The 25,755-nt window shown below is 40.0% G+C and overlaps 1 protein-coding gene across 11 annotated transcripts in view; it reads left to right on the forward strand.

The window, feature by feature from the left end:
* Positions 1-25,755, forward strand: part of LOC128867594 (high affinity cAMP-specific and IBMX-insensitive 3',5'-cyclic phosphodiesterase 8) — a 422,601-nt gene that overhangs the window by 229,264 nt on the left and 167,582 nt on the right. Inside the window, exon 1 of one of the 11 annotated variants that reach the window (XM_054108978.1) lies at positions 10,701-11,801. The exons of the other annotated variants lie outside the window; for them this stretch is intronic. The gene's annotated coding sequence lies outside the window, so the exon portion shown is untranslated. Of the gene's footprint in view, positions 1-10,700; positions 11,802-25,755 lie in introns of those variants that run through there. 11 annotated transcript variants of the gene reach the window in all.

The following is a 25,755-nucleotide window of genomic DNA, read 5'->3' on the forward strand; positions in this document are numbered from 1 at the left end:
CACAGGCACGCCCAGAGGATGGGCTGGCAAACATTTGATTTCTGCAGAAGCTGTCTAGATGAGCAAGACAGGATCTCGCAACTTCTGTGCCATTGTTCTGATCTATCGAGACGCAGATTTACCGTTTTAGGTAGAAAATTCTTTAATGAATTGGAAGAACTCAGTGCAGTGGAAATCAGGGATCTTCAAAAATGTTTGAAAAGTACACACTGGTTTTAGCAGAGATAAGGACAAAATTGCTACGCGGCACCACAATGGGCTATGCCCGAAATTGGTCCCACAGTAGACAACCGCTTCAACCTAACCTAACCCACAGTGCAAGGAATTAAGAAAAAATTGCTGAAAACAAGCGACGAATCGAAATCAAATTGTTATTTTTTATATTTCCATATGACTAAATATCTATAGTTTTTCTATTGTGATTGGAATTTGGTTTATTCGCCTTAAAATGATATTTTTTAGTTTTATTAATAATTTTGAATATAATAGAATAGAATATAAATTTTTCATTTATAAAACGTGAAGTCGATCTCAGTCGGACCTAGATAATCTTAAGCTTTGGTGTGTGACAAATCGCCTATATTTGAATATAGCCAACGTTTTATATTACTTCTTCAACAAAGAATTCAACTGATGGCTCCAAACGGCGGATAGTTTTTTATGAGGACCTTTTTCAGGGCAGAACTACACTCAGAAGTTTACCATCGCCTGCCTGCCGCATTTAGAACAAAAAAAAAACAAAACCCTTTTCTATCATTTCATGTTTCATGCTCGAGGTTTCAAACGTGGGTACTACCGTATGGTAGTCCGCTCCAAGCCATGCGGCTATGGCAGCGAAGACTAGGAGAGGCAAAGAGGAAATTAAATACCTAAGAGTGTTTCTTGATGTGGACCTCACTTGTTTCACTCATGTTAACTACATAGTCTCAAAATCATTATAGAGTTTTCGCTTGCGTTTTTTCGTCTTAACTACTCATACCTCAATGAACCTTATACTTTATCCGGCATGTGTTAAATTGCCTTTAGTAACAGGTGGCGCTAAAGTAATCCTCCTATCAGAAAATGCTATAAATTTTGCGATTGGCCCCTAATGTCAGTTCTGTTTTGATATTTGTGTAGTAAACAGATGCGAAATACACGTTAATAAACAATGTTACACTGCACTGCTCGAGAACGCGGAATATTGCTGACTATTTATTTGACCAATAATCGGTCGGTGACTTTGGCACAACGTGAATTTCGTCGCAGATTTCCTCGCCGTCCAACGCCTACTGGTGAAACACTGCGACGTTTAGCCGCTCGCCTCGAAGAGACTGGCACAACACGAGATGCTGCCAGGCGTGGCAGATCCCGGAGTAGCCGTTCTGCAGAGAATATTGCTGCTGTAGCCGAGGATGTCATGGAAGCGCCGTCGACATCGGCCAGACGACGCGCCACGCAAATGGGTATCAGTCGACGGTCTTTACAGCGAATTTTGGTACAAGATTTGAAGATGTTTCCGATGATTGGATGAAACGGTAATTTACTCTACCATTGTACTCCTTCAGGCTGGCGGCTAATTTTTGATCTACCGCTACGACTAGCGTTACGTTGGAGCCTCTTTCGGCTCTTTTTAGCAGGCGCCAGGAATCAACATTGAGGCCTTTATTCTGCCCCTGCACAAAGTCCAATATCTTGGCTATCTCGACTTTGACTGAGTTGGGAAAGTACCCCACTGCGATCCGAGAGTGAGGAATTTTGGATTCCTCTGTGGCCCACAGTGTTGCACCCTCCCACGGCGACGCATTTGAAATGGCCGCCTTGACCCATTCCGCCGATGTGCTCTCCTTACAATGCAGGACAAGGTATCCTGCCTTGTAAGTAGTGCCCAAGAACGCTGGTTTTGTGGCCATGTTTTTCCCCGCCAGTATTTTGTCTAACAGGACTTGTTGGATGGAGTCCATTTGTTCGGTTGTCAGTACCGCATTGGGGTAGTCCCTAGGAAGTACTGCCAACCTGACTCCTGTTGTTACGTCTTTGTATGTGGCAGTGGGCTTCCACTTTTTGCTCCTTAGAGCTGCGTCTTTCGATGTGGACCATCATCTTTAGGCCGCTTTTTTGCTGTTGCTTCGGGTGGTGTGTCCTCAACCGACCTTAGTCGTTTCGGCCCCGTCGTTGTTTTTCCAGTGTTTTTGCTCATGGGCTCCAGCGCCTTAGCATATGCTTCTTCTCTGGTTAGCCCTTTTTTTAGGAAGTGTGCAAGTGTTCTCCTGCCCGCACCACCGAGCTTTTTTGGCTGTTCCGTTGTCGGCCCTTCGCCATCGGTGTTTGGAGTCGTCTCGGCAGTTCTCACGCCTTCAACTGCGGACCGTTCCTCCTTGTTAATTTGAGGCTTGGTGGCCTCTTCCTGTTGAGGTGTGACCGCCTCTGTTTTTTGAGGTTTTTTGTTAGCCTCTTGGTTGAAGCCTTCTTGGCCGCTTCCGCCATTTTTTGTTTTTTCTTTGCTGGTATTCATTTTGTTCCCACGAGTAAAGGGGTATATCAGTCACCTGCGCCAGTGCCCCGGTAGCGCAGGAAGGCATTTTTGAAATGGATCCTCGCCAGATGGCCCCAAGTCCGCATACTAGCGACTAGATCCCCCTCTAGCTAAGCATCCCTCGGCGTATGCTGTTCCACCTTGGATTGGGGATTTATACTTACCCAAGGCAGTTTACTCTTCCCGCCCGACTATATTAGCCAGGACTCCAACAGAGACATGACCGTGCTGGGGTATCCTGTTTCCAGTGGCCACCACGGGGAGGATAGTCGCACTTCCGACAGACTTGCAGTTACGGCACAAAGTCCACGAGGGCCTTTGCGTTGTTTCCCCTACAAAGACTGCCAGCAATGATCAGCGAGTTCTTTTTGCCGCAACTTGATGAATTGGGATTGGAAAATATGTGGTTCCAACAGGACGGTGCAACGACACACACTGCATGTGCCACAACCGATATGCTGAAGGATGCATTTCCCGGGCGCCTAATCTCCCGTTTTGGCGATTTGCACTGGCCAGGAAGATCGCCTGATTTGACCGCTCCAGACTTCTTTTTGTGGGGCTTTTTGAAGTCGCGGGTTTATGTCAACAAGCCTAAGACTCTTGCAGCTCTTAAAGACAATATCCGTCAAGAATGTGAGGACCTATCGCCGGAAGTTTTGGCCAAAGTGATGGAAAATGCCATAAAAAGGGCTCAAATGGCAATCAACTGTGGCGGCGGCCGTTTACATCGCATCATATTCTCGACTTGATGTAAAGAAAATTAAAAAACCAAATAAAAATAATTTACAAGAAGAATCAAAGTTTTTCTTTTTTTTTAAATTACAGCCAAAAAACATCGCAAGGTTACTTTTGCGCCACCTTGTATATGCCACTTGTATTTAGGCAGACGCAAACGTTTTCCCAACCGTGTCTGGTCGTTGCAATATTAAGGCCGTTAACCCATTTCCTGGCCGAGCAGTTAAAACGTTAGCTATGCTAAAACGCCGTTCATCGAGGTTACTTTCCATTAAATTCAATTTTAAAACAACACTTGAAATTCAGGAGCGAGAGCTAAAGGAAGGAATCAGCCATCGACGGAGAAAAACCAAAGGTATTATGAAACTTTGATTGAGGGTGTCCCGTCAGCGCCTTAACCTCTCGTTTCCACCACAGTCGGTTCTACGTGACCGAAACGACCCGGATTTATATCCGGCCAATGACAGTCACTCCAGCAGCATTCCCCGTATGTAAGTATACGGAATGTTTATGCTGCTACAACAACAACAACAGTAAAAATTTGATTAGATCAAAATTATATGTATGTGCACATAGCATCGTCACTTTTAAACAGAGACCATTCCAGGTTACCCTCTTTAGATAGAAGTGAACGTCTTCAAAAATCATTTGCAAGCTTTTCTCTCTCGGATTTAAAATTCACAGCATCTATTGCCTAATATAGGGTTGCCCATATTCGACGGACCCGACGGATTTCGATGACTCTTTGGGCCCATTCCAATCGACGAGGCTTGTCCGCAGGCAACGATCTTTGCGTGAATTGAATCTTATACGGGAATAAATGCAAATCAATGCGGATAATTCGTTGTAAAGGGGTCCGAGCAATGCCCAACTGCTGAGAACGGCGATTTTGGGATGCCCTTGGCGACGCCTTGGTCGGTTTTGATTTCTCCTCTTTGGATTAGGAAGAGCATCACCAGTCGTAAAACCTTTCGTACAAACGTTTAATGGTGTTCTTAGAAGAGGCACTTTTCACATTATTTAATTTTGTATACGCACGTTGAGTTTTCACAATTGACTTATTTTGTTGAATGTAAATTTCAGCAATTTGGGAGCTCTCGCGTGGCATGTACTGTTCTATGGTAAAAATCTGCTTGAACTGATGCTTCCAACGCGGTATGTCATTAAGCGATCTGACGTCTGTCAAAAGATACAGGGTTGCCAGATGGGTCCGTCGAATATTGCCAACCCTGTATAGCATGAAATGTCTGATCGTAAACCTAAGGTGTAGGTCAGAAGAGCAAAAGTGTATTTTCGTTTGGGTCTTTGGTGGCTAACATTTTACGAGGGCATACTGACCATCCAGCGCTATTGAACACAGTAAGCTTTCATTTTTCTTCTCACAGTCTGCGGCATGTAGACAACTTTTTCATTTCGAAAGGTAACTTCTAATGCACTTTTAAATACAACTTTAGCTGTATTTAATAAGTCAGTGTTACTATTTCTATTTCTTTCTTCCAAGCAATAATTTTAAATAACTTAATAATTAAATAACCTAAGCAGTAGTAAAATACTAGTAATAATAATCAATAAAAAATTAAGTGAAATTCAAACAAGCAAACAAAAAAAAGTTCACTTGTCATTCAAACCTAAAAGTCGTAAGAAAAAAAAAAAAAACAATCAGCTATCGCCTTGTATAGACCAACCTGGGACTGTAAATTCTTCTCTTCTAAATTCTTTGCATTGGCTATAAAACAAAACAAAGATAGTAAAGAAAACTTTTATTTCTTAGATCTCTACTGGGCCATCCCAATTATGTATTTGTTCTCTCTGCTTGGATAGCGCTGCCAACTTAATTGGCGCGCAGCTGTTTGTATGCAGAAATTTTGCTGAAAACCATTCAAAGCAAATTGTGATTTTGAGAAACAGCTGCTACCCGCATTCCAAGGAACTGGAAGCAGCGGCCGGCTTACTCGTTTGGCGACAAACTTGCATGCTTATGTATGTGCACCCGAATAATATGATATTATGTTTTTATGTGCTTGCCGAAACCAGCCTGCGGCTATTAACCGGTGAAATAGCTGGCAAAGCAACAAAACGGCAAAAGGCAATTGAACTCTTGACGTAGTCTAAAAAATTTATGCAACAAAGAGGTTGAGTTTTATGCAAAGGTTCATTGTAATCCATGTGCATACATACATATGTACATATATAGAATACACACACCCATTTATGTGCATACACACAGGTATCATACATACATACGTGTGGTACTTAATACATTCTTCCTGAATTGGTGACTCAGAGTCAGATTTCGGTTAAGATGCCAGAAGCTGAAGACGAGTTGTTGTGCGAAACCGTAACCTGAATCCTTCACCGAGAAAAATGAACATAAATATAAATACTCGTACATAAATATTAGCCGTAAATGATAATGGGGTAAACCGATTGTGAGGGTATAAACGAGTAGACTAATTGATCGCGTAAATTCGAACAGATGACACTGGTGTGCAAAAAAAAAGAGAGCAAGAAAACGAAATGATAGAGCGAAATGAAAATAAAAAATATATAAAGAGGAATAAATATGAGTAAGAAGCAAGCGATTTGAAACAGCTGTTATCGGCCAACTGAAACTGATGTTGGCTGTAGCAAAAAAAAAAAAACAAAAAAACAACAATCAAGAAAAATATTAACAACACAATCCAACAACAGCAGAAGAGCACATGTAAACCGCATAACGAACAAAAAAACAGAACAAAAACAAGAAAGACAGCTGCTCTACTCAGCACCACGCTTCAATATCACATCACAAAATGAAACGAAATTAAATGGAATACTAACCAAAGCAACAAACGAAGCAGAAAGTTGGTTGGCAAAACAAGTTGGGAAACAGCAACAATAACTACAAACACAGGTACATTAGTAGGTGTGTTTAGTACCTTTGATAGGTAATACAAAGCACACGGCGAAAAGCGATATGCATATGTATGTCACATATGTATGTGTGTGTGCGTGTGTTCATGTACAAACACAGTAAAGTCGTGTTAACTCCGACATACCGCTGGCGATTTGTGCGCGCACTGATCAATGCATCTGTGCTCTCATTCCAGAGAGCGATACTCGCGCCAGACCAGCCGTGTCTCGCCTAACGCCTCGCCAGGTCTAACCTTCAGCGGGCACAGATTGAACTGATAGCAGCCTGACTTTAGATAGCAAACCAGTAGCACTGGTGAAGTGGTGTTAGGTGGTGCCATTGAGGTAACAGTGTTTTGTGAAAGGCTAAAGTGAGGTAAAGTAGGCGGGAAAATAGCAATAACAACAGAATTTGATATCAACAAATAACTGTTTCATGTTTCAGTAAAATGAAATGATAAAATCGTATTTGGATATTATTAACCCTCCGTTTGCCAGTTGTTGTAGTAGTCACATTTGAACCTAACGACGCGATTAGACCCACATACATTTTGCATGGGAACGCAAGCAACAATATTTCAGCAAGTAAAAGTATGCGTACTTTATCTAGCAGTTAAATCAAAAAGCCCTTGGGCAGATTCATTTGTCAAACCGTTGATTAAGTGCACGTACTTAAGTAAAATCGTATGAAATTTTTTGATGATTTTTGGTTGTTTGATATTGATAGGTGAAGAACGAGGAGTACATTCCTGTGGAATACAATGCAGTTGGACCGCAACAGCCTAACCTAATTATAGTACCAAACACCAAATGAAAAGAAAGATTTTTACAAATAAGACTGTGAATGAGTATGAATATGAAAGAAACTACTACAGGGTTCCGCACTCGAAGTGTAACCAACTTCATACCGCTCGCGCAGCTGTTGCACGGGCATCAGCTGTCTGTTAGTGGCTAAAAGACATTCCAGAGTATTTTTACAAGCGCGTGGAAGCATTTTGCCGACAGTAAACGCAAAGAAAGAAAATCAGTAATGAATTTTAAACGTAAATCCACGCAACGCGAAATCCCGCGACGAAGTGCCAATCAAATGGCAAAAGAACTGAAAATATAATATCTGAACGCCGCTTACTGAAAAATGATCTCAAAGTCAAGTCTTATAAGATCCAAAAGGCGCATGATCTCACACCAAAGCAGCAACAAGTCAGACTTGAGAGAGCGAAGGAGTTGCTCCGAACATTGTGTTTTCTGACGAGAAAATTTTTCAAATTGAGCAATTCGCCAACCTCCAAAACAATAGAGTTTATTTGGCCGACCGTTCATACGAGAATTTGAGGTATCGATTGGCCGCCAGAAGGCAGCATCCGCCACAGGTAATGGTTTGGGCCGCTGTTTTCATCGAGCCTGGCGTCAAGGTAAATGCGAAATATTATCGGGAAAGTATTCTGTATTCTGGAGGTTGCTTTGAAGCCATCGACAGAGAAACATTTCAGTGGCAGACCTTGCACGCTTCAACAGGACTCGGTACCGTCTCCCAAAGCTCACCAAGAATGGGTAAAAAACAACGTTTCGTTCACATAATGGCTCTCAAATTCACCAGACGCGAATCCAATGGACTATTCTCTTTAGGCCATTTTGAAGAGCAAGGTCCGAACTAAAAGATTCACCAGTCTCGAGGCGCTGAAAAAAGCCATTTTGCGCGAGTGGGCCAAAATACCTGCAAGCCACATTCGGGCAGCTTCTGATTCGTTTCTGGACCGTCACAAGGCCATTGTCGAGGCAAGAGGTGGCCATACCGAGCAAAAATAAATTGATTCCTAATTTTGTATTATTTTCATAAATTTTTTACTTTGAATTGAATAAAAGTAATTTTCCAAACTAAACTTTAAATGCATTCGATATGAAACAGCTTTTTCAAATGTCGTCCTCGTCCAAGCTTCTGCGGCATACGTAGAGACGGGCATGATGAGAGCCTTGTATAGTGTTAGTTTTGCTCGTCGAGAGAGGACTTTACTGCTCAGTTGCCTACTTAGTCCAAAGTATCACTTGTTGGCAAGAGAGATTCTACGTTGGATTTCAAGGCTGACATTGTTATCGGTGTTAATGCTGGTTCCTAAATAGACGAAGTCTTTTACAACCTCAAAATTATAACTGTCAACAGTGACGTGGGTGCCGATACGCGAGTTCGCCGACTGTTTGTTTGATGATAGGAGGTACTTCGTTTTGTCCTTGTTCAGCACCAGACCCATTCGCTTTGCCTCTTTATTCAGTTTGGAGAAAGCAGAACTAACAGGGCGGTTGTTAAGGTCGATGATGTCAATATCATCGGCATACGCCAGCAATTGTACGCTCTTATAAAATATTGTGCCTGAGCGATTAAGTTCTGCGGCTCGTACGATGCTCTCCAACATCAGGTTAAAGCAGTCACACGGCAGCGAGTCACCCTGTCTGAAACCTCGTTTGGTATCAAACGGCTCGGAGAGGTCCTTCCCAATTCTGACGGGCTGCTGGTGTTGAGCAACGTCATCTTACATAGCCGTATTAGTTTTGCGGGGATACCAAATTCGGACATCGCGGCATACAAGTAACTCCTTTCCGTACTGTCGAATGCAGCTTTGAAATCGACGAAAAGATTGTGTGTTGATTGTCCTCCACGTATTTCGGCCTCTCGTTTCTTCTCTCGGATAATACGTCTCTCCTTCTTTTTTAGCTCTCTGTAGCGATCCCACATGGCTTGCCCGATCGCAGCGTGGCTCTATAGGCGGTATCCTTTCTTTCTGCGGCAACATGACATTCCTCGTCGTACCAACTGTTTTTTCGGCCTCGCCGGAGTTCGATTTCTTCTTCGGCGGCGGTACGTAGGGAACGAGAAATGTTGCTCCATTGCTCGTGCATGCCGGTTTGTTGGGCAGTACTCCCTGAGAGCAGGAGTGAGAGTCGAGTGGCGATTTTTAAGTGGCGGGACCCAAACCCAACGCACAACCAGGTATCCTGGGACACTTCGCCTTCTCACGTTAGCTCACTCCCGAACGGGTGTTCGGAAGCTACCCAGAGGATACGTGGGCTAATCACGGACGTTGTGAGCTGCTTGAACCATATGAAGAAGAATCGGCCTGGCCACTCCCAAGTGAATGGCTATCAGTAACTTTCCCCTTTTGCGGGGACTTCTACACATAGAACCATCCTCCTCTATACTACTAGGCGCACCTTATTTGGGTTCCAATAAAGTGGCAGGAAACTGCAAAGCAGTTGAACTTGCTGGAATTGGTACAACCCTTGATATCGAATCGGATAAAACGTTAATACCTATACCCATTGCCACTTGGACAGAAAAACTATTAAAATAATAAATACGAAATGACAAAACCTAACAACATGCGAATTCAGCAAATTGGCATGGCCGAAACCCAACAGTGGTCGTTCAAAATGGCTCATAAAACTCATTAGAGAAAATACAGAAGCATTGGAACATTGATAGGTATATTAACTGGTCATTGTCTAATAGGTAACCAAGCAAGAAAGCTGAGAGTTCCGTGCTATGATTACTGTAGGAGCTGCGACAATACAGAAGAAGAGGAAGCTATTAAACACCTCCTTTGTGAGTGTGAAAGATTAGCTAGAAGATGTCTTCACACGCCTGGTAACACTTTTTTCACAGATGTAGCGGATATAGCGCATCTTAAACTAACGAAGTTAAGCTCTTTTATAAAAGTCACAGGATGGTTTGAAAGGGATCCCATACTACTACTACTATAATTGGCGCGTACACCCTTTTTGGATATTTGGCCGAGCTCCTCCTCCTATTTGTGGTGTGCGTCTTGATGTTCTTCCACAAATGGAGGGGCCTACAGTTTCAAGCCGACTCCGAACGGCAGATATTTTTATGAGGAGTTTCTTCATGGCAGAAATACACTCGGAGGTTTGCCATTGCCTGCCGAGGGGCGGCCGCTATTAGAAAAATGTTTTTCTTAATTTTGGTGTTTCACCGAGATTCGAACCGATGTTCTCTCTGTGAATTCCGAATGGTAGTCACGCACCAACCCATTCGGCTACGGCGGCCGGATCCCATAGTGTAAGGAAAAAGATCCAGTGGTATCACAATGAACCTACGACAGGTCTAAATCTGTCATTTAGGCAGTCAGTATACCTACCTACTACCTGTTCACTGGATTTGGTTTGAACCCACTGTCAATATTTGGGGACGGAAATTTTCTAAGAAAAAAAAGACTAAAAAAAAGAATTTGTGTTTTTAACTAAGAAATTATATATGAATCCAAGAGGGTTAAACAAATGCGTCGACTTGTTTCATAAGTTGCACACACTAAAGTCATTTACTAATTCTTCGAAAATAGCTGTGTTAATTTTTTTTTAATTTTTCAAATTTTCTCTAATAAATTCTCCTCTTCTTTTTATTCACCAAAAAATTGCATCGCTTTTACATCAATTTCTTCCCATTGTAGCAAACAATGTCTCAAATCTGAATATGTTAGAGCTTTTTATTCAAGAGCTTCGTACGACCATAAGCCAACGGGGGCTTGTGCCATTGTCGCAGCAGCTGTGCGCGATCAGTTACGTTGTGTCTAGCGTTGTTGACGGTTGTTAGTGGCGCTTATTTGACGGTCTAGCTTAGTTGCTTTATTGTAAATTATGATATATTGCAAGCGTACATAGCTTACAATTCACACTTTACTCAACTGTTTTTCATTTTTTTTTTTCAACTGACGATTTCTCAAAGATTTGCAAGTCAGACGAGTTAGCTAGACGTTTTTCTTGTGTTCTTTTTTATTTGTGTTTTTTGTGCTTTTTTTCTTTTCTGTGCTTTCTGTGTTCATTCATACTTAAGTTCTTGCGCTGTCTACTTCGTGTTATACGAATTCGCTTTGTACCAATGGTGTTTTTGTTGTATATTGTGGTTGTAGCTGTTGGTGCTAATGGTGTTTATTAGTGGTGCAGTGTGTGAAAAGGTGTGAGTGGCGCGCATTTACTCGTAGTTGGTTCACAGTTGATTGAACGCGAGCGGTGCCAAGCCAGAGAAGCTGGATTTTTATAAATCTTTTCTTTATTTATTGTATAAAAAAAATGTACATACATGCGCACATACGTACATTGTTGAGTTTTTTTTTTGTTGTTTGTTAATTCTCGCACTTTCAATGCGCTTGTCTGTCTGAATGAGTTGTGAAGCTCGTGAAGTCGCTGTCAAATCAAATCGAGTACAAGCTGTAGTGTGGCATTGCATATTGTGTTAGAAATGAAATCGCTTTAATCGTAAGATAAAATTGAAGAATTCAGAATCGAGAATTGAAACTACGTACGTACATACATACCGACGTAAAATACCAAATAATGCGCATTTGAAGTGTGCGCGTGATTACGAAAGTGTGAGGTGTGACGTACATACATACATACATATATCAAAATAGTAACGTGCTTTGTTGTGCTCTTCATACTCCAGTTGTTGCAGTGTGAAATAATATTGTTGTTATATTTCGGTTATTGCAATCGTTGCTCAAAAGTGACGCTTTGAACGCAGACTGCACGCGGTTTAGGCGCCATCGCTACTTATAGTTTCTACAAAATTTCGAGAGCCATTCAGGCGTGCACAGAGCGACATTTGCTATAACCAGCTCTAATTCCAAATTCGGCTGCAACGTTGGAGTTTAAGGTAAATACTAAATTAATACTAGAATACCTGTAGGTGATGCATACATATATTTTTTATATTGGTTATGTTTTCCAATCGCGGTAAGCATGCACCAATTACGGAATCGGAGGAGAGTGCCGCAAATGCTTCACTCCGCAATGCACTTAGCTATCTACACACTTACTTAATTATCTAAAAATTTATGCTTCCTATGCTAGAGGAGCGTCAAGTAGGCTCTTAAATCTGGATTGAGAGGTTTTACGAAGTCATCTGGATATGTTGCCGGACACTTTAGGCTTCGGTATCATTTCTGGAAACTAGCATCTATCGTTTTTGTGAGCTGGGCCATGAAATACCGGATAAATATCTTCTACAAATATTCAGATCTCGCAAGACGAATACTAACACATCTACATAATGTGACTCTGAATAGTTTAGTGACAAGGAACGAAAATGGCGCGGAAGTGCCCACACTCATTAGAAACATTCAGTTATAGGCTCACGTTTAGGCAAAAAATAGACCACATCAGAGGTTGCAATAGGAACATTTTCTGCTTTAGGAATATTTTTAACACACAGTAATTGCTAGTGACAGTCATTAGAACTCTCTATAAGATCACTAAATATGCAATAAATACAAATAAATAGCACAGCTTTGTAGGGTGTGACTTATGTAACAGGTGGCGCAAAAGTAGCCTTGCGATGTTTTTTGGCTGTAATTTAAAAAAAAAATGAAAAACTTTGATTCTTCTTGTGGATTACTTTATTTGGTTTTTTAATTTTATTTACATCAAATCGAGAATATGATGTCATGTAAATGGCCGCCGCCACAGTTGATTGCCATTTCAGCCCCTTTTATGGCATTTGCCATCACTTTGGCCTAAACTTCCGGCGATAGGTCCTCACATTCTTGACGGATATTGTCTTTAAGAGCTGCAAGAGTCTGAGGCTTGTTGACATAAACCCGCGACTTCAAAAAGCCCCACAAAAAGAAGTCTGGAGCGGTCAAATCAGGCGGTCTTGCTGGCCAGTGCAAATCGCCAAAACGGGAGCGCTCACCATTCACAGTAACCGTTTGGTCCGCGACGTCTTCGAAGAAAAAAGGTCCGATGACTCCTCCAGCGAAACAGCACACCATACAGTGACTTTGAGCGGGTGTAATGGCTCTTCGTGGGTTACACGCGGATTTTCAGTGCCCCAGAAGCGTAAATTTTGCTTATTTACGTACCCGCTAAGATGGAAAAGGGCTTTATTACTCATGATTATTTTTGATGAAAAATCATCTTTTTCTTGGTGGTGATTAAGGATGGCTTGAGCGTATGTTAGACGCGATTGGCGGTCAGCAGCTAACAGCTGATGCACCGTCTGGACTTTGTACGGAAACATCTTCAAATCTTGTACCAAAATTCGCTGTAAAGACCGTCGACTGATACCCATTTGCGTGGCACGACGTCTGGTCGATGTCGACGGCGCTTCCATGACATCGTCGGCTACAGCAGCAATATTCTCTGCAGAACGGCGTTCTGGAGCAGTGTAGCGTAACATTGTTTATTAACGTGTATTTCGCATATGTTTACTACACAAATGTCAAAACAGAACTGACATTAGGGGTCAATCGCAAAATTTATAGCATTTTCTGATAGGAGGATTACTTTAGCGCCACCTTATACAAGGTGGCTCAAAATCACCCTATCGGAAGACGAATAGTTTTTCCAAATGGCGTCGCACCTCAATCATACCATATTTGACACTTGTGACTAGACAGCTGCAATATGCAAACAGGCAAAAACGTTATTCAAAAACAAAATTTATTCCTTTTGCGAGATACCAGGTTGGTGCTTATTGAAAGAAATGAAATTGCATATTTAGTTGGCTAATTATTTACTTAACTTATTACTTACCTAATTTCCTTTAACATTGTTTAGGGGTTTCTAATAGTTTCGGGCCGATGTTCACTTGCTGTGGTGGCCATATTATTTTGGCGGTTTTTGTTGTTGTTGTAACAGTTTGCTGCATCGGCTTTCGTCAAATCTGTTCACTGATGTCAAATCTCATAACAAATTATACGCCACGAACAAATCATACAAATTGATTACGAACAATTGAAGAGTACGGAGAGAAATGTCACGGAGATGACGTGAACTCGTCACCAAAATCGTACACTTTTACTCTAAAATGCTCTTCCGCAGGTCTATGTCAATAAGCCGCAATCGGTAGATGTCATCAAATGCATTAGAACCTAGATCTTTAACCAAATTCAGCTTGATCTATGCAGTAGAGTCATTTAACATGAGGCCCTTCGGATCCCTTACATCGTGCAAATGATTTCCTGTACACTATTTCCTATTCCTCGTACATACATGAGCCTTTCATGCGGACCTTCCAAATATACACCTGTTCAATTTTAATATCGAATCAGCCTAATTGGCAAACTTCATACATATGCAAAATGTGATGCCTGTCAAGTTGCTCTAAAAAATCGCGCAATCTTCTCCGAGTATTCACAATTGAACAATCCCACTGTGACCAAAAGATTTTTTAATATATTAACTGCAACTTCGTATGTGTTAATCAAGTATAAAAAGGGAAGTTTCTCTCGACTATCAGCGGGCTCATGCAATCAGCGTTAAGCGAACTCTCTAAGTCGGCGATCTCAAACCGGTGTAGCATTTCCTAAGCTCTATGATCTATGCTAGAGACAATAACGCAGCAAGACCGATAGGACTAATGAACTTACCTCCGGCAAACCTTACCATTTTTGTTGATAATCAAGCAGCTATCAAGGCATTTAAATCAGCGTGCATCAATTCAAGATGTGTTAAAGAATACAAAAGGTCGCTATCGCTTATCCAACAACACAACACCGCACTTTGTTGGGTTCCCGGTCACTCTGGAGTGGAGGGAAAGAAAGAGCGAATGAGTGTGCAAGGAAAGGCTCTGGGCCTGACATTGAGCAATTGATAAAGGACATAAGCATTCCTCTAAGCGAGCTATAGTATACTGCGACTGACTTTAGCGAAATCGCGGAAACCAATAGAAGTGGTGGTCTCTGCTTACTAACTGAAGGGTCTGCAAAGCGCTCTGGCCAAGCCTGAATCTCAAAAAGGGCAAATGCTGGCTTAGATACAGTGGATTAACTACCAGCGTTCTCACAGTTGTTATAATGGGTCACTGCACTATTGGCATCGTAGTAGAATAGGTGTACCTCACAATGACTTCTGCAAGATGGCGTTTATTTTTGTGAAGACCTGATAGATTTGCAAAATATCTCACTGGAGGGACTAGTTATCTTCTTAAAAAAGATCTAAGTGATTTAAGCAACTTAGTTGGGAAAAGGAAATCAAATGCAGGTATCGCAATGAACCTTGGGACCACCGAAAGTTCTGCCTTATACAAGCAACCTGAGTAACTGAGCCTCACCTAAGACATTTGATTCTTTTATTTCCTCATAAAGAATTAACATACATATTCTAGAGAAAATGCACAGTAAGTTAAAAAAGTTTACTCAATCGTTGTCTCTTGTAGAAATCATCGTCGTTTTCTCATTTACGAGGTCAGCAATAGTTTAAGACTTAAGGTTGGATGTATGATTCGAAGAAAGCACTACCGCACAATTTCATTGAGCTTAGGGTTCACCCAGTGGTCCAAAATTGATTTCTCTCATATAAATAGAAGGCCAAATTCAATAACCCTACTCTGATCTCGACATAAAAGCGACTCTTTCTCTACCTTTGTATTCTAGCTGCTCCTACACTACGCGACACGCACGAAGTAAAATTTGGAAATTTAGACGTCTACTTATAAATAGGTACGCTGCTTTTGATAATTATAACTCTAGAATTTATTGACAACTTTTTGCAATTTGTTTATTTCTTTTTTAATTTTGATAATTTCTCCCATTCTTCTACAAGATCCATATAAAGTCAAGTTGCAAACTTTGTGCAAATAAAACAAAGAAAAAACGTACATGAAAATTTCACATTTTTCAACTGAAGTTTTTGAAAAACTTCTAGGTACACAGTTTTACAGTCCATTGAATATGAAAGTGAAGTTCAAGTTTTAAGTGGCTTAAAAATTAAGTTGATTTTTAAATTTTTTTTTTTTTTTTTTTGCTGGCGGTATGTGCATTTTCTTCACATATGTGCTCGGCATTAGGATAAAAAATTACCAAAAAACAACGCAAATTTTAAGCGACTTTAAACTTGCACTTTGTTATACTAAAATTTAAAGGGCTATTAAACTGTGTACCCAGTTTTTTTTAAGGAACTCTCATTAAAATTTGTCCAAATTTAATAAATATTGTATGAAGTTTGAAACTTGGATTATTATGGTATTTGTTATAGAATGAGCCATTTATTTACAAATTATATAATTATATAATTGAAATTAAAACATAAATACGCGAAACTCGTTAACCTGTGGTGCCTTTGTAAAAATTTCAGAGGCATATTAGCTATTGAAGAACGAGCCTAGCTCTGCTGAGCTAGTTCAACTCGCTTCTGTTAGCAAATGTGAAAATACTCGTAGCCTTCATTCGAATCCGGGATCTTTCTTTAAATGAAGTCTCCTAATATTTTAGCATTATGTGCATATATACAAAAAGAAAAAACAAAGTACTGTACCGTTACTTCTTTCAAATTCGGTAGTCCAGTACAAATGAATTCGTTTCTATTTGCATGTGCGTAAAAACTTTCCAGCATAATCACGTGAATCATAATTTAAAATGTTTTTTTTTATTTGCTATTAAATGGTATTGGGTTTTTAATGAACAATTTCTAAAGTAATCACATAACTTTTTACAACAACACGCTTTCAATGCTATGATATAATAGCCCACTTTTTTCATAGTTTCTTTTTTCGCTTTTTCCAACATACTCACTTCATACATGTCATGGAAATTATCTCATCTCAGTTGTGCTTTAATATGCGTTATATACTGTGGTGTAATGTTTTTGGTGTTGTGGTATTGTGATAATAAGCGCGCGCTGAAAAAATACTTGATAAGAAACTTAGTATTACCAGGCAAAGTTTTTTTTGTTTTTTGTTTTGAAAAGAGTGAGTAGTTGTTACTATTTCTCACACAATTAGTCATTTTCGTGTACACACCTATAAATAATTATATTAGCACTATTATGCGTATAACCTTGACAATTTTTGATCGAGTTGCTGCTCTAATTTATGTTGTTCGTCTTCCATTTGGCCTAGAAACATAGAACCAGCATTTTTCCACCTCTGCACGTATTTCGTTTCTTATGAGACGCTTTTTCCTGGCAGAAATCCAGAGAGTACTAATTACCTGTCTGTGTGCACGTTTGACAAAACAACTTAAGGGGACCCGGTGGTCTAGAAATTAAAAAAAAAATCGATTTTTTGTTTTCTCAATATTTCGAAAGCGTAATATCATAAGAATATACTGTGAAATTTTGATGCGGAAATTCCAAATATTATAGCTTTTACAGCCCATTAAGTAAGTAGGGAGCGGTCCGCGCGCTCCTCCACCTCAAACTTTAAACTCATTTATCTCAAAACTACTTTTTTCGGCCTGGTGTTGTCAAACACATAAAAAAACTATTCAACCGAATTGTCTGAAATTTTAATACGTTGTTCACAACATCAATAGCTATCGTCCGTACTAGAACCATTTTATTATTTGAATTATTTCATATTTTTTTGGTAAAAAACTGAAAAAACCGATTTTTAGAGTGTCAAATTCAAAATCGCGCCATTTGTCAAATTTGCTTGTTTTTATTCTAGTACGGGGCATAGCTACAGCCATACCGATTAATAATTTTTTTGGTTTTTGTGTTTCAGATATAGCAGAGCCAAAGTGGACAACACTGTCCAGGTCCAATTTTTCCCTTTTGACCCTGCCTTCAGCGCCATTTTTAAAATTATTAAAATTAAAAAACTTTTTTTTTTCTTATTTGATTGTAAAAGAAGTTATGTAAATAAAAAGCTTAAACAATTAGTATCGTTTTTCGCTTTTTTTTTTTAATTGTAAAAAAATCCTTAAAATAGCCCACCGGGACCCCTTAAGTCTACTTAGCGCTTTGCACTAACCAGGCACTAAATTTATGGCTTGTAATGCGAAGAGAAATATTCTGCGGAAGATTTTTGGACCTTTGCACGTTGACGACGATGAGTATCGCGGGCGATGGAACAATGAGCTGTATGAGCTTCACGTCGACATATACATAGCGAATAGAATCCAGCGGCTTCGTTGGTTGGGTAACGTCTCCAAATGTGTAGAAACGCTCCGGCTCTGAAAGTATTCGATGCAGTATCAGCTGGCGATTGCAGAGGAAAGATTAGGTGGAGAAGGACTTAGCTTCACTTGGTGATTTAGCTGACGCCGGTTAGAAATTACTGGCGCGCTTTTGTAAACTCGGCCAAAATCGCATAAGCGGTTATCGCGCCAATCAAGAAGAAGAAGAATCCAGTATATAAACTACTACTCTTTCATAGAATTAGCTTGGGAATCCATATCAATAACGGTTGAATAAAATTTTTAAAATTTCCTCTAAAGGGCCAAGTGTTTTTAGGTTAAGAAACAAAGTTGTTGTTGTTGTGTCGAAAATTTTCAGATGCACTTATGTATATGTAATCAAAACTGTGCTTGTAAATTGACATGATTTAAAAATATCAAGCACTCACTCGCCCGTTGGATACCTTCAGATGGGAAACTGAAACTAGGCGTATTATGTAAAAACAACGAAATCATCGAAACCACTGTTAAACCGAAAGTTTACACATGAGAAACAATTTTAAAAGGCAATACATACTATATATGGTACAGCTTCTGTTACCTCGGTTTCAAGCAGTGCGAGTAGTTCGATACTCGTTTGAAACTCGTTCACTGTTCAGCTGTTGAAATGTTTGTACGAAATTTGAGCAGCTTAAACACAAATAGTAAATTTTAATGGTAAGCATTCCTTCAGTTTTCTATCGACGTTAGCATTGTGTACAGTCAATTTGTAAAAAAATGACACCAAAAAAGTCAAATTAATCAAAGTTATTGTTCGAATCACTCGAAGAAACTCGATATACTCGAGTTCATGCTCGAAAATTTTTGAGTAGATAATGAGCACCAAACAGGTGTGTGCGTACTCGTTGCTCATCTGCGCGGGCTGTTCGAAAATGTGCTCGAACAAAATTGAGAGCTCTAATATAATAAACTTACTGAATAGTTTTGACAATTTATTTATTATTATTATTATTGACATGTCCAGGTGTTACAATACATATAGGTATATGTACTAAGAACTTAGTCTATCTACAAAAGATTTCCACATATTCCGATTGCTGGCTAGGAATTTTAATTCATTGAATGGCTTTTTGGATTCCTGGTTAACGCATCTACGCCAAGTCATTTTGGGACGCCCTCTGTTTCTAGTGCCTTGCGGGTTCCATTGTAAGGCTGAGTAGACTATTTCATCGGGTTGTTTTCGGAGGGTGTGCCCGATCCATTTGTACTTTCTGTGCATTATTTCCTTTTCAATAGGTTTTTGGTTCGTCAGTTGCCACAGGCGAGGGTTAGATATAGTACGTGGCCACCAGATACCGATAATGCGTCGCAAGCATCTGTTTACGAATGCCTGTAGTTTTCTCGTTGAGTCTTGTTTCATGTGCCACGTTTCGCTGCCATACAGTAACACAGTAAATATACCGATTATAGTGCCTCTTTTAAGCGCTTTGTTAGACCACACTCGTGACATCCCAGCAAACGTGATCGTCGCTATGGATATCCTACGCTGAATGTCAGCCGTTGTACCACCATCGGGGGTTAGGATGCTACCTAGATACTCAAATTTGTTTACATCGTCAACTTGTCCTCCGTCTATTTTAAACTCTGTGTTGTTGATTACGTTAATTCTCATAGACTTGGTCTTCTTTATATTAACTTGTAAGCCAAGTTTTAAGCAGTCGTTTGTTGTGTTGGAGAGTCTTGTTTGTAGTTCGTTATAAGAGTTACTAATTAGAACGACGTCGTCCGCATATGATAGGTCGCCAAGTTTTTGAGTCATTTTCCAGTTTATACCACATCGGTTATAAGTTTCGAAAGCTATGTCCAGTGCTGTTATGAAGAGTAAGGGAGAGAGTGCGCAGCCTTGCTTCACGCCTGATACAGTAGGGAAGGACTCGCTTAGTTGTTTTTCGTGCAACACTCGGCAGCATGAGCCGTCATACATGCATTTTATGATGTTAATTATTTTATCTGGGACACCTCTCGGGACAATTTATTTGTCTCTTATTTAATTTAAACCCTTCGCGATAGGTAAATTTCTTTCAACAGCTAATCGGAGGACATTTAACTTTTCGCAGTTATTTGCCCCTTAGTGTTTAAAGAAAATATCATATATGGATATTAGAAAACAGAGAATGCGTTGAAACTGATTTTTTATGTTTAATAGTATAGCTTTCTACTGATCTCAACTCTACTGATTCCGAAAATCTTTCTTTTTTTCTCTTAATGACATCTCTACGAATTTTTACGACGACTTGCGAATGCCGCCACTTCAGCGGCATCAGCCGCTAAGGGTTAATAATAATAATAAGGGTGAAAGCCATAAACTTAGACTTTTGGTACAAACTAAAATTTTTGTTTAAATTTTCATCAAAATTTTACACTTTTTAATCCGAATTTTTAGAAAATGGTCTGGTACGCAGCTTTATAGCTGATTGAAATTTGGGCCAGAGAGTCGGACTTTGAAGATATCTCGATAGTGTTAAATATAGAGCGTCTTAATGCTTTTACTTTTGTGTGCTTGCCTGTGTTCATACCTTCGTTTTTAGGCAATCTTAAGCATAAAAATCTTTCGGTTTTTCTGGACTCTGCTGTTGAATCAGAAGCACACGGTTTGTGTGCAATTTTTCCTGAAAGAGGAACTCTTCTTAACCTAAATGCGTGACATTTGAAGAATTTACTTTCTACCGCCTGCACAGTTTGCAACTTGTCCAACACGTCAGCATCGGAAACATCAAACGGTTGGGAAGAGGTTCTTGATATCACTCTTTCGACTAATTCGCCTGCCATTAGGGTTTATAATTGGAAGATTTCTCAAAGAAATTCCTTTTCGGATCACAGGTTGATCATTTTTCCAAATCAATTTAGCACGGGAAACCATATCTCCCTACAGCAACCCTAAAAGAACCGACTGGTCTCTGTTCAATAGGGTTTTCAATAATAAATTGAACAGGCGAACTTTTTCCTACTCATCCGCTGATCAACTGGACAAGCAGGTGGAACACTTGCAGCGATCCTATCATACGGCCTTCGAATTGTCCAGTATCTTTTAGCAAGAAAGACGTTACGCCCTGGGGGAGCAAGACGCTGACCGACTTGAAAAAGAAAGTTAGGAAGGTTTTTTAACGAATGCTACCAAACTAAAAACTTTAAAAATTACCGTGTCATTTTGAATGAATACAAAAAAGCCATTAAATATGCGAAACGCAATTCCTAGAAGGAGTACTGCGACTCTATTGCATCTGTTAAGGATTTTGCCGGGCTAAGCAAGATCCTTTCGAGAGACCACTCCTGCAGAACTCTTGTAAAAAGAGAGGACGGGGAGTAGGATGAATCTGCACAAAAATCTTTCACAATCCGGGTGAATAATCACATTCCGAAAAATTCTATTACCCCACGCGACATTGTCGACACGACAGTATTACGTGGGCCATAAATAGTTTTTCTCCTTTTAAATCTCCTGATTCTGACGCTATCTTGCCTGTGATCCTTCAGAAAACAAGTACTTCGGTTGTTCCTGTCCTGTCCACAGAATCAACCTTACACGAGGTCGTGGGCTGTAGAAAATCTCTGGAATGCAAGAAATTCTTTTTGGCAACCTTCATGGATATAGAAGGTGCTTTTAGTATAATCAGGGCGGAGTCAATTATCACTGCGTTAGATAGACTAGAGGTGGACTTATCTGTCTCTGCATCTCGTCCCTGCTTGGCTGCTATTGACGAAGTTCTGATAATGCTAAAGCAGTACTCAGTCGCTGGGCTGCCACTTGCGGCCTCCGCGTCAACTCTGACAAAACGGAGCTGGTGCTATTTAACAGAACATATAAACCTCCACCCTTTCGACTTACCAAATTAAACAACCACGTTCTCCCGCTCTCATCGGAAGTTAGGTATCTTGGAGTGATACTTGACTCCAAACTCCATTGGAAGCTACACATTGAAAATCGGATAAAGAAGGCCAAGGGACATGGTAGCATTTTCGGGAATTAATACCGTGTTTCTCCAAACTTCGAGCAGATCTCTCTATCAGTTTGAGGGTCGTGCTAGGGAAATCTTTCCAAATAGGCAAGATTGGATCGAGGGGAGAATCTGCACCGAAGCTTGCACCTCTGTCTTCACTGACAGTCCCAGGATAGAATCGGGAGTCGGAGCAGGGGTTTTCTCTAAATCAGCCAATTTATCTCCTTTACATTGTCAATTTATCTATCTTTGCGATCCTGCAGGCATGCAAAATGCTTCGGGAACGTGGCAACGAGCGAGATATTAAGAAGGAGATCAAATCTCTTGGGTGTGCAGGTGACACTTCTCTGAACTGGATTTCAGTGCATAGGAAAATAGAGGAAAGTGAAATTGTTGATGATCTTGCCCGGAAGGTAACTGAATTGGCCTCAGAGACCACCTATGCGGTCATCGGCATCCCCCTGACAGTTTTTAAAGGGGAACTGCACAAATTATTTCTGAGGAAAGCGTAGAAAAAATGCAACTCCATTTCTTCATGGGCTATTTCGAAAACCCTTTGGCCCCAATACGATATACGAAAGACTCAGAAAGTCCTTTAGACTCCTCGCCATTCAATTTCCAAACTTGTAGCCTCGTGTTTACTGGTAACTGGACGATCGGCGTACACGCGGAAAAGCTATGTTTACCTTTTAACCCCCAATGCAGAAGCTGTGGGGACATTTCAGAGAAAGAGAGTGTAGAGCATTTTCTCTGTAAATGGCCGGGTTTGGCAGCTAGACGGCTAAGGTCACTGGGCGCTCCTTTTTTCGACAGCCTGGGGCAGAGCGCCAACCTAAATCCAATCAATCTCCTCCATTATATCAACAGCTTTGGCTGGCTGTAGATATCTGCCTGTTGGAGGTCTCATAATGGTATCAAAATGGCGCTTTAGTGCTACTTGAGGAGTGCCAGACCATCACTTCAACCATTTCACCTACCTACCTACCTAACTATAGAGCTTTATCTCAGATATAATTTTTATTTATAAGCTAAAAATTATTCGCAACACTGTTTATTGGAATAGATATTCGAGTTGAGACACCTCTGTCTCTGTTCTCGAACTTTTTATATCACCTAATAATTGTATGTTGCTGTCGTTAAAGGATAAAGCTACACTTGTAATACCCTACTACTGCGCATCTGCCGAAAAAAAGATTCATTTACCCTTGTTGAAATGTTGTATTTCAATTATATCATGGCACATACATTTCTATCATATCACTCACTAACATAATTTTAATAACTGAACGGTGACCTTCATAAAATTTAGTAGCGGCTCGCCCTAAATTTCCCAAGGCTACGAATATGGTGTGTGTCACACCACTACAATTAAAATAAATAAATAAAACTAAAGCCAACTTTTTGGTAGGCGTAGAATGTTCTTAAGCACACTATTGCGAAGCTGAAAAAGAGCAAATAAATATGAAGTTTTTTACTTGTAGATGCACACAAAAGTCGTTAATGAAACTCATTAAACAGTCTACATCAATAAAAAAGTGCGAAAAAACAAGTGGTAAACTTAAAAATGTACATTTGTACATACACGCATACATACAAATGTGTGTTTGTGTGCTAGCATGTACATAAGTGGCTTTTGAGGGGTATGAAGTAATAGCAGTGGTTGACACAATCTCATCCAGCCTCCCCCTCCTTCCTTCCTTCCAAGCCTGTCCAAACATCGAAATTCTCAAGAATCTCACCACAGCTTCGCTGGCCTAACGAAACAATCATCAATCGGCTGCTCAATCTTTCGAAACAGCAACGGCTAAATCTAGCCTAGCAGCTGAAATTAAAGCTTAAGTTGCGTTTGTGTGCCATAAAAGCAAAAGGGGAAAACAACCAAAAAATAAAAATCAAAAATCAAAAACAAGTATAGCCTTATAAGTGAGTCGAGTAAGGTATGTGAGAGGCGTGTGGGTGCAAAGGCAGGCGCCGACATCGATTCAGCTACGTATTCACAACTATTGCCGCAATCGTACTCATACACGCATAAGATTATTTAATTTTTCATTAATTCAACTTGATTTCTTTCTGCAGCTGATTGTTTTTTTTTTTAGTTTGCGTTTCAGTCGTTAAATGATACAAATTCTCATTGTAGGCGCGCGTCGAATTGGCGAACGCAAGTGAATCGCCAAATTAAATGACATGACAGGTTACAATTTATTCGGTTTCTGATTTTTCCTACTGAGACCTGTATTTTCACTTGGCCGTACAAACCCTCCTAATTAAGGCAATTTGCATTGGCATTTTAATTTCTATTTCCATTTCAGTTTCATTTTTCACTATTTTAATGAAATTTTGTATTAATGTACAAAATTGTAATCATTAGCCGCGTACGCGATAAAAGCCCCATTTCACATGACAATCGCTGTGGCTGATTGTCGTCTCCCCTTGTCTGCTTTTAGACGTACGTATGTACATACATACATGCATACATTTGCGAGCGCATCGCACACCCGCCAGAGCTCTAACTAATCTCGTTGGCTGAGAGTTCGCCATACGTATTTGGTTTATACGAGTATAGTACAACAAATATATGTGGTGCACACAACATGCATACATTTACTCGTCTAGTAAGCAGTAGAGCGTTATCTCCTCGATGAAGCGTAGCTGGTAATTATCGCCGTTGGTACGTTTTTTTTTGTTTTACTAGTGATGCTTTTTACGATTTGTTGAATTTGATAAAGCACATCACAAAAACAATGAAAATGGTAGAAATTCCAGTAATTCGCTATTTTCGCTTTCAAAATATTCTGGTCGATTCAAGTAAAACTAATAAACAGCTAGCATCATTTAGATAAAAGTAATCTACTCCTGAGGTAAATACTTAAAGCATGCGCTTAAAAGTAATACTCTTACCCATGACTGCTTAAGGAATTTTTTTATTGAAAATTGTATTTACAGATAACAATTTATGAGATACAATAAGCTTGTAGCCTTGGCTACTGTCAATTAATATCTGATCCATGAATAAGAAAAAATGTAATTCCATTTGCACTTTATTTAATTAAACATTAAATTTTTGAAATTTGCTCAAATGTAAACATTTAGCCAAGCGTTATTAGCATTGTTGGCGGATGAGGAATTTTATATTATATATTTGGGAGTATATACGAGGGGTGCCTTTTATGCGTCGGGATTTGGCAACCCTGGTGTTGCAATCTGGCAACTGGCAGCTGTGCCGCAAAGTTTGACATTTTTTGGCTTTTACGTACTCAGAACGTTTTGAAATACCAGCGCTATTTGTGTTGTTTACAGTAACTTAAAATATTCATCTCGGTCCAAAAATGGAATTAAATCGTGAACATTTTCGTGCGAATTTTTTTTCCAACTTTCGACGTGGATTAACTCAGCAACATTGCATTGATGAACTTAATTCATTTTTTGGCGATGAAGCTCCATCAAGGACCAGTGTTTATCGATGGTATGGTTTAACAATCGTGGTCGTAATTCACTCCAAGACGAATTTCGTGAAGGTCGTCCAAAATCAGTTGTTGTTCTGAAAACCATTGATGCTGTGCGCGAAGTGATATTGCAAAATCATCATGTGACCTATCGTGAGATTGAGACAATCTTAGGCATTAGTGGGACCAGCATACATTCAATATTGCATAAACATTTGACTGTCAAAAAAATTTGTTCGCGTTGGATCCCACACAATTTGTTAATCGCTCAAAACAAGGCTCGTGTCGATTGGTCGAAGGAAATGCTCAAAATATACGATCGCGGGGCT

Source organism: Anastrepha ludens, chromosome 6 (genome assembly GCF_028408465.1).
Source record: "Anastrepha ludens isolate Willacy chromosome 6, idAnaLude1.1, whole genome shotgun sequence".
NCBI lineage: Eukaryota > Metazoa > Arthropoda > Insecta > Diptera > Tephritidae > Anastrepha > Anastrepha ludens.